Genomic DNA, 7,856 nt, shown 5'->3' with positions numbered 1-7,856 from the left:
TTAGGAATTTAAGACTTCTGACCTGTTCTACAGAGGCAGATTGAGGCAACTATTTCAGGTTGAGCTTCTGATCTCCACACGGTCATGCACACCTTAGTCTCCAGCACTTCTGTTTCAGAAGTTACAAAGTTGCTATACCATGCGGTCATGAAGATCTGAGAACTATCGCTGTGATGTGGATTCCAAACACATAGCGACCCTATAGGACAGAGTAGAACTGGAATTTCCAAGAAGCAGCTGGTGGATTGGAACTGCTGAACTTTTGGTTAGGAGCCAAGCTCTTAAGCCACTGGGCCAGCAGGGCTTCACTAAAATAGCAGAGGATGGTTTCGATCCACCGACCTCTGGGTTATGGGCCCAGCACGCTTCCGCTGCGCCACTCTGCTCCTTGGACATATTACTAATAGCCTGATTTATGTCAAAATGTCAGCATATAGAATTAATGCATTTTTCTTATCATTAGTACTGAATAAAAGCTCTGGATCAAATTATTTCTATGACGATAAGATCTGGAAATCTAGTAGTGGCCTCATATGGGTAAATTAATGGAAGTCTCAAAATTCTTAAAAAAAAAAATCAAACACAAACTTTTTTTTTTTTTTTGCAATGTGAAGATTGAGTAGGGCATAGCAGCCACTACTGCTTGCTTACACCACAATCAGCCACTAACACCACCCCCTATGCCTCTTTGCCAACAGAAAAATATTTTATTCACATAGTCACTTCTACATTGCCCTATGCTTTAGAGGTGGTGGATTCCATTCTCAGCTCCAGAGTCTGAACTATGTGGATCTAGTTAATCATAGTGGCTCCCTTAATCATGGCAATAAATTTTAGGCAAGGATGTGTGATATAATCATAGCTAAAGAGACTGGGAAGCTTATACAAAAGGTTGTCCTCAATTTAATGAAACACAGAAGTTTGTTTGTTTTCATTCTAGACTTTGTCTGAAATTGTGAGAGTTTGAGGTACTACATGGGACCCAGCTGGAATATGAGACTCATATGTTGAGGATGGCAGAGTGAAAGATTTAAGGAACCTGGGTCCTGATGACATCATGGAGCCACTGAATTAACCAGCCATGTAGCCTCCCTACACTCTGGACTTACTGTTATGTGTGATAATAAATCCATTTTGTTTAACCCAGTTGGATGTTGTTTTAATTGTTGTAGAGTGGTTGCTAAATGTTTCCTGCTACTGGGGAGAGATCTTTGGGCTGGATATTTCATAAATATGTTTTATAAGCATTATGTTCTAAATCCTTCTGATCACTGGCATTGTAAAAAACTTAAATCCAACCATATGAACAGTAAGAAAATGTGAGTCTGTTGTGCATTTGGCTCACTAAGCTTTTTCTTTCAGACTAGCAGACTAAGCATTCTCCTTACTTCGGAGGGCTACCTGTCAGCCACTAACTCGAGCCCAACCCTATTGTCCCACTGTCACTACCTCTAGACTTATTGGACACTTGCCCAGCCCCAATGCCATCCAGCCCCTGGGAGCTTAAACAGCCACACCTCAAAGCTATCTTCATGAAATTAGGATACTACTACTGTATATAGAAGGAGTCCTGGTGGCGTGAAACCCAAAGGTCAGTGGTTCGAACCCACCGGCAGCTCTGAGGGAGAAAGATGTGGCAGTCTGCTTTCTTACAGATTTTCAGCCTTGGAATCCCTATGAGGCAGTTCTACTCTGTTGTATAGCATCACTGTGAGGCAGTTCTATCCTGTCCTGTTGGATCACTATGAGTTGGAATCAACTCAGTGGCAATGGGTTTGGTTTTTTGGTTTACTGTATATAGAAGTTCACTAATTTTGTATTTAAACATGTGGGTTGGCATAGCATGGGATTTCAGATTTGTAATAACCACCTAGACCACAAATTAGGCCATTTTCCTGATGTCTCAGGCTTTTTTCTTACTCAATACTCCAGTTGTGGATATACAGGTTTAATGTAAAATTAGTTATGGTACCAACCGAGGCTGCTGCTCTCAAGGAGTATACATACAGTCTAGTGGGGAAGACAACTGAGTAAGCAGTTGTTTACAGCACAGGGTGATAAATGTTACAGTTGAGGTGTGTGCCTTGGGCCCGGAGAGTACAGGAAGGAACACAGCCCAACCTGGAGAAAGAATTAATAGCTCATTCAGTTTGTGAGTGTTTCTGTTTTTCCATTTGTTCACACTGCTCCCTGATGGCTAGTTTTTTTTTTTGGCTTTTGTTTTGTTTTCTTCTTCTAGGACACCTGAACCTAAAATCTCCCTCCATTATCTGCTGTTTCCAGGGCCCTCACCATAAGGCTTAAGGACCTGAGGCCAGAAGAAAATTGAACTAGTGAGGCTCAAAGGTAGACCACGAATTTTTACCTTCTCTTACAGTCAAGCACTGGACTGCTAACTGAAAGGAAAGGTCTCCCGTTCGGATGGAACCCGATAGCGGTTCCTGGAGAAAAGACCTGGCGATCTGCTCCCATAAAAATTACAGCCTAGGAAACGCTATGAGGCAGTTCTACTCTGTCTTATAGGGTTGCTATGAGTTGGAATCACTCTGAGGCACAGTGATTCCAAGGAAGCTTGGGAGCAGATAGTGGGAGGGAGGCCAGGGGGACGTCAGCCGCAGCCAGAAATAGATGGTATAAAAGTGCAAGACTCATGAAAGCTAACTAACAATGCTGCCAAAGGTACTGCCTTTCAAAGCTGTGGAGAAATGGATAAAGCGTCTTACTAAAGATCAGAATATTGCAGGTTCTACTCCTTGCGCTGGTTGTTTTTTGGGGAGAGCAGGTGTTCTACAGTGTTACATATGATACACATGTATTTAAAAAAATTCAAAAATCCCTTTTTTAATGAGGAGGCCCTTCTAGTGGCTGGGACTTTGTCTTATTATCACTACTGAAAGAGAAGGAGCGGGCGAGGGAAGGGAGGCTGGTAAGTATTCACAAACAATGAAATAAAAATCTAGTTCTATCACCATAAACCTGAGAGAGACAGATTAAAGAGAAAAGACGGAGGCTAGGTAAGATTTACAGGAATAAAATGTGAATCTGTTAAAAATCGGACAAAATACTACCTTCCGTACTAGCCCATTTTGCATGAAAAGTCTCTCGTTTTGAGAACTCTTGGCTATTTGTTTTAACGCTCTCTCCCGAGAATTAACACAGAGTCCTCCGTGAATACTGTTTCATTTCCTTCCTGGTTCAGCTGTCCAAGATCACTCGAAAAGAAGCTACAGCTACATAACGACTAAGACAGAAGGTAAAATCGGGAGGGCAGAGAGCACCAGAATCACCGAAAGAACAAACCCGTTGCTGTGGATTCGACTCCGACTCATAGTGACCCTCCAGGTCAGAGTAGAACTCCCCCATAGGGTTTCCAAGGCTGTAATTTTTAGGGAAGCTGACTACCACATCTTTCTCCCGCGGAGCCCCTGGGGGTTCTAACCGTCACCTGCAGCTGTAAAAACCTTGAGCGAGGAGAAGCAGCTTCTGAGCGGTGAGTCGTTCATTGAAGGACGGGGGACGATCTTGATGGCGTTTTCTCTCAAGTGGCTGGGCGTTGGGGGAGGGTAGTTGGGATCCACCTCGAGGCGGGAGGGGAACAAAGTTTAGCGAGACTTTCTAGCTTTTATCCACAGAACCTCAACCCGTAGCTGCGGTGACGTCCACACCACGCCCCCGCGCTGCCAGCGAAGGTGAACGTTGGCCGTAGGTGCCTGGAGCGCCCCTCCTCCCGGGGGAAAACGCCTGGTGGGGCTCACGGGCACACAGAGCAGAGGGGCAGGGGCCAGAGTCCTGGCTCCGTGAATGGCCAGATTTTTCTGTCCTAGGGAACTAAGAGATCGCTGGAGGCGGCGGACAGAATCCGGGTGACTTCGGAGAAGAGAGAAACGCGGCCATGGAGAGCGGGAGTTGGTCCTTGGACCTGCCCCTTCTTCCAGCCCGGTCTTGTTTAAGGAATTCAATAGGCCCTGTTGTGGTCGCGGAGGATTATGAGGCTCAAACTTTTCCTTTGGGAATTTTGGAAGACGCGATACACTCCTGAGCGTGAAAGACAGACATATGGTTCTCACTCTTCATCACTGCCTTTCTGTTTGCACCACGGAGGACAATTACTTTTAATGACCCCTGTGTGTCCTGTAAGGAGCCCTGGTGTCGCAGTGGTTGAAGCACTAGGCTGCGAATCAAAAGGTCTACAGTTTATGACCTCAGCTGAAATGGAACCTACAGCCTGGCCTGTCTCTATTCCTCCTTCCTGCTGTATCTGTCTCCATGGCACCTGTGCTGCCCTCACAGGCGCTGACTGAAGACAAAGATTCCTCTTCTTCTTTTCCCAGACTGTCAGGTAAGACAAAAAATAAAATAAAATAAATTAGCCCCTCTGCTCCCAGATTCCCATCCAATTCATAGTCACAACTCCCTCATTTTTGAGAAGGGAGTATTTTGATTCTCCAGAAAGTTGCACCAACTTCTGGTTGCAACTCCAAACCCACTAGGTGTAAAAAGGGACTGTGAAAGTATATATTTTTCTTAATATTTCTGTTGGTTCGGCTTTCTTTTCTTCTTGAAACGGTAAGTCTATTGACAACTTGTGCATGGAAAAGTAAATCCACCTTAAATCCTCACATTAGGATCTTCAGACTGAGAGATGACCCCTCTGGCTGCTCCACTATAGCCCTGCCAGACAAGGGTGTTAAATTCAACCGCCAAACTAAGACACAAGTCCTCTTCTGTATGCTATACTAGTTGACGGATCGCCATTTCTCCTTGTACAGAAGCAGCGGTTCCTTGGGACTTCCCCCACGTAATTCAGCATGAAACCATCTTTTGGAAGGGCTTGCACCCTTGGCCATGGAGTTAAAGCTACCTAGCAACCGCTTAGCAGCTGAACGCCCAGAGAGGCACTCAGTGCCCTAGGACATAGGTGTGTAGCAAACTAAACCAAACCCATTGCCTTCGAGTCAATTTCGACTCCAACCAACCCTATAGGACAGAGTAGAACTGCTCCACACGTTTTCCAAGGAGCGCCTGGTGGATTCCAACCGCTAACCTCTTAACCACTACGCCACTAGGCTATATGCCCCCATGTGAAGATTTGTTAAGTGAATAAAGGAGTCTGTATCCACTGCCCTGCTCTATTAAAGATTTTCAGTATCCCTGCCTGAATTATTGTCATAATAACCTGATCCTTCTCCTGGCCTTTGCACTCAACTCTCAACTCTTTCCCCTGGTGGAATCATCTTGAAGTCCAATTCAGTCATAGTCCAACCTAAAATCATTTAAGAACAATCTTTTGCTTACAGAGAATGACCAAACACTTTATCATGGCATCCACAGTCCTTCATGAGAACAGCTGGTTTGTCTTCCAGCTTCATTCCTGAAAATTATTGCGTGCACCCTTTAGACAAACGAAGCCATTGCTAATTCACCTTCATCACATATTGTTTTATTTTTCTTAAGTCCTTGCACACTCCTGAAACACCGTTCAGTAAGGCAGCTGAAGGTCTCCTTAAAATGTAATTGTAGGCATTGCCTTGAGTGGAGGTGAAAAGAGAAGGGGGAAGGAGACTGAAGGATAAGGGATTGAGGAAACTGCTACCTTCTTTCCTGTTCTTGTTTGGATTGACAATCAGTTCTCAGAAAAAAGGAACAGAAGAATGTGTTCTTTATATCCCTTTTGAATAGAACAAGGCCCAGCTTCCCATTAAACCTTAAATTTAGTGTCCAAAGGGGGTGTGGTGGGGTGGGAGAACAGAAATTTCTGGAATGACATAACTCAAATTCCAAATGAGGATGCTAATGCAACACAGTAATAACCACTATACAATCATGGAATGACACTGGAAAAAGTTGATTACTTCTCTTTCTTACAAATTAGTTATGACAATTGTCTTTTTATTAAACCAGTAAGAGCTCAAAAGCACCTACTTCCTGACTTCAAAGCTGGGAATGCACTCCACAAAAATCTCATGAGTGAATTAATCTTGCTTCCAGCTGTGGCAAGTTATCTTGTCTGTTCCAGAAAACCAGAGGGCCTCACAGCTTGCCACTTTTCCTTAGCATAATAATTGTTTCTTCCTGAATTTACCCCAAGAAGGAACACAATGCAGAGGAAAGTGTTCCTCTCCATGTCCCCAACTTCTGAACAGACAGTAGCCAGTAACAGCATCATTCTAACCTTAGCCACTGGGGATAACCTGGGAAGATCTAGATTATCAATCTTTTAAGCAACTTTTACTGTAGGGGAGAAACAGTAATTTAATATACGTTCGCAGACAGGATTTTGTAAACATGATGGAGATAGAGACAGGGAAGGCATTGATTTAGCTGGTGAGGTCAGGGGAAGGGCCTCTGAGGAAGTGACATTTGAGATGTAGTCTGAGTGATAAGAGATTCAGCTGTGCCAAGTCTGGAGCAAGAGTGGAAGTGTATGGAGGCTGATATCTGGGGCCAGGGCCTATGTTGGCAGCCAGAGGAGGAGCCAATGGAAGAGCCCAGCTCCACAGCCCACTCAACAATAAGAATTTTCTTTTTCTCTGTCTTTGAAACTGTACAATCGTAATCAGTCTTGAGTTTTTGAGGGTCCATCCCATTTCCAGAGGGTCCTTGTTGCTAGAGCCTCATCTTAGATCCTTGGTGTCTCAGAGGCTTAGAATGAAGGTGAATGAGGAAGGTGAAATGCAGGGACATGTTGGGACCTAGCAGGCTGGCCAGTTAGCTCAGTTGGTTAGAGCGTGGTGCTGATAACGCCAAGGTCGCGGGTTCAATCCCTGTACTGGCCACTTCCGTTTTGGAGTTCTGATGGAGCAGTGCTTGAAAATTCGACTGTTAACCAAAACGACGTCAGCGGTTTGAATCCATCCACCAGCTGCTCCTTGGAAACCTTATGGGCCAGGTCTACTCTGTCCGGAATAGGGTCACTAGGAGTCGGAATCAACCTGAGAGACCCAGCGATTGTACTCCTAGATAGACCTACATAAGCTGAAAAGGTATGTCCACGGAAAACCCTGCCCATGAATGTTTACAGAAGAGTTATTCATAATTTCCAAAAATTGGAAGTAACTAAGATGCCCTTCAATACTTGAATGGATAAACAAACTGTGGTGCCTCCATACAATGGAATATTATCCAGTGATACCAAGAAATGTGCTCTCAAGCCGTGAAAAAACATGGAGGATACTTAAATGCACATTACGAAGTCAATTAAGCCAGTTTAAAAAAAAAAAAAACTACTTATTGTGTGCTTCCGACTATATGACATTCTCTAAAATGCCAAACCACAGAGGCATTAAAAAGAAAACAAAAACAAAAACCCAGTGGTTGCCAGGAGTTCAGGGGGAGGGAGGGAGTGGTGAAAAGGTGGAGCCCAGGGGATTTTTACGTCAATGAAACTATTCTGTGTAATACTGTAATGGTGGGCACATGATGTTATGCCTTTATCAAAACCGGTAGAACTGTACAACACAGAATGAACCCCAATGTACACTATACTTTAGTTAATAATAATGAATCAATATTGGTTCATCAGTTGTAACAAATGTACCACACTAATACAAAATGTAAATAAGAGGAGAAATTGGGGGTAGAGAGGGAGTATATGGAAAGACTCTGTAAGTTTCGTTATTTTTCTGTACACTTAAAACTCCTCTGAAAATATGATCTATTGAATTTTAAAAAAAATTATGTGTTCTTCCTAGAAACTACTACACAGTCTCAGCATCTATGTTTCTCCACATTGGCTCATTCATGCATTCGTTCATTTAAAATATACTTAAAAGATATTTATAAATGTGTTGATTTCTTCTTCCATTCATCAGACATGAATTTAGAGTCTGTTTTGTGTCTGCCACCGCTGGACAACA

At 43.6% G+C, this 7,856-nt stretch overlaps 2 non-coding genes across 2 annotated transcripts; one reads left to right on the top strand and one right to left on the bottom strand.

Annotated features, from left to right (window-relative positions):
- Nucleotides 1-314: 314 nt before the first annotated feature.
- Nucleotides 315-386, bottom strand: TRNAM-CAU (transfer RNA methionine (anticodon CAU)). Its single transcript has one exon. It is a non-coding gene; the product is annotated as a tRNA-Met (tRNA).
- Nucleotides 387-6,702: 6,316 nt separating this feature from the next.
- On the top strand, nucleotides 6,703-6,776 carry TRNAI-GAU (transfer RNA isoleucine (anticodon GAU)). Its single transcript has one exon. It is a non-coding gene; the product is annotated as a tRNA-Ile (tRNA).
- The last annotated feature ends 1,080 nt before the right edge of the window (nucleotides 6,777-7,856 follow it).

The sequence above is a fragment of the Trichechus manatus genome, unplaced genomic scaffold (assembly GCF_000243295.1).
Source record: "Trichechus manatus latirostris isolate Lorelei unplaced genomic scaffold, TriManLat1.0 scaffold00345, whole genome shotgun sequence".
NCBI classification, from domain to species: domain Eukaryota; kingdom Metazoa; phylum Chordata; class Mammalia; order Sirenia; family Trichechidae; genus Trichechus; species Trichechus manatus.
This window is presented reverse-complemented; position numbering and strand designations above follow the sequence as displayed.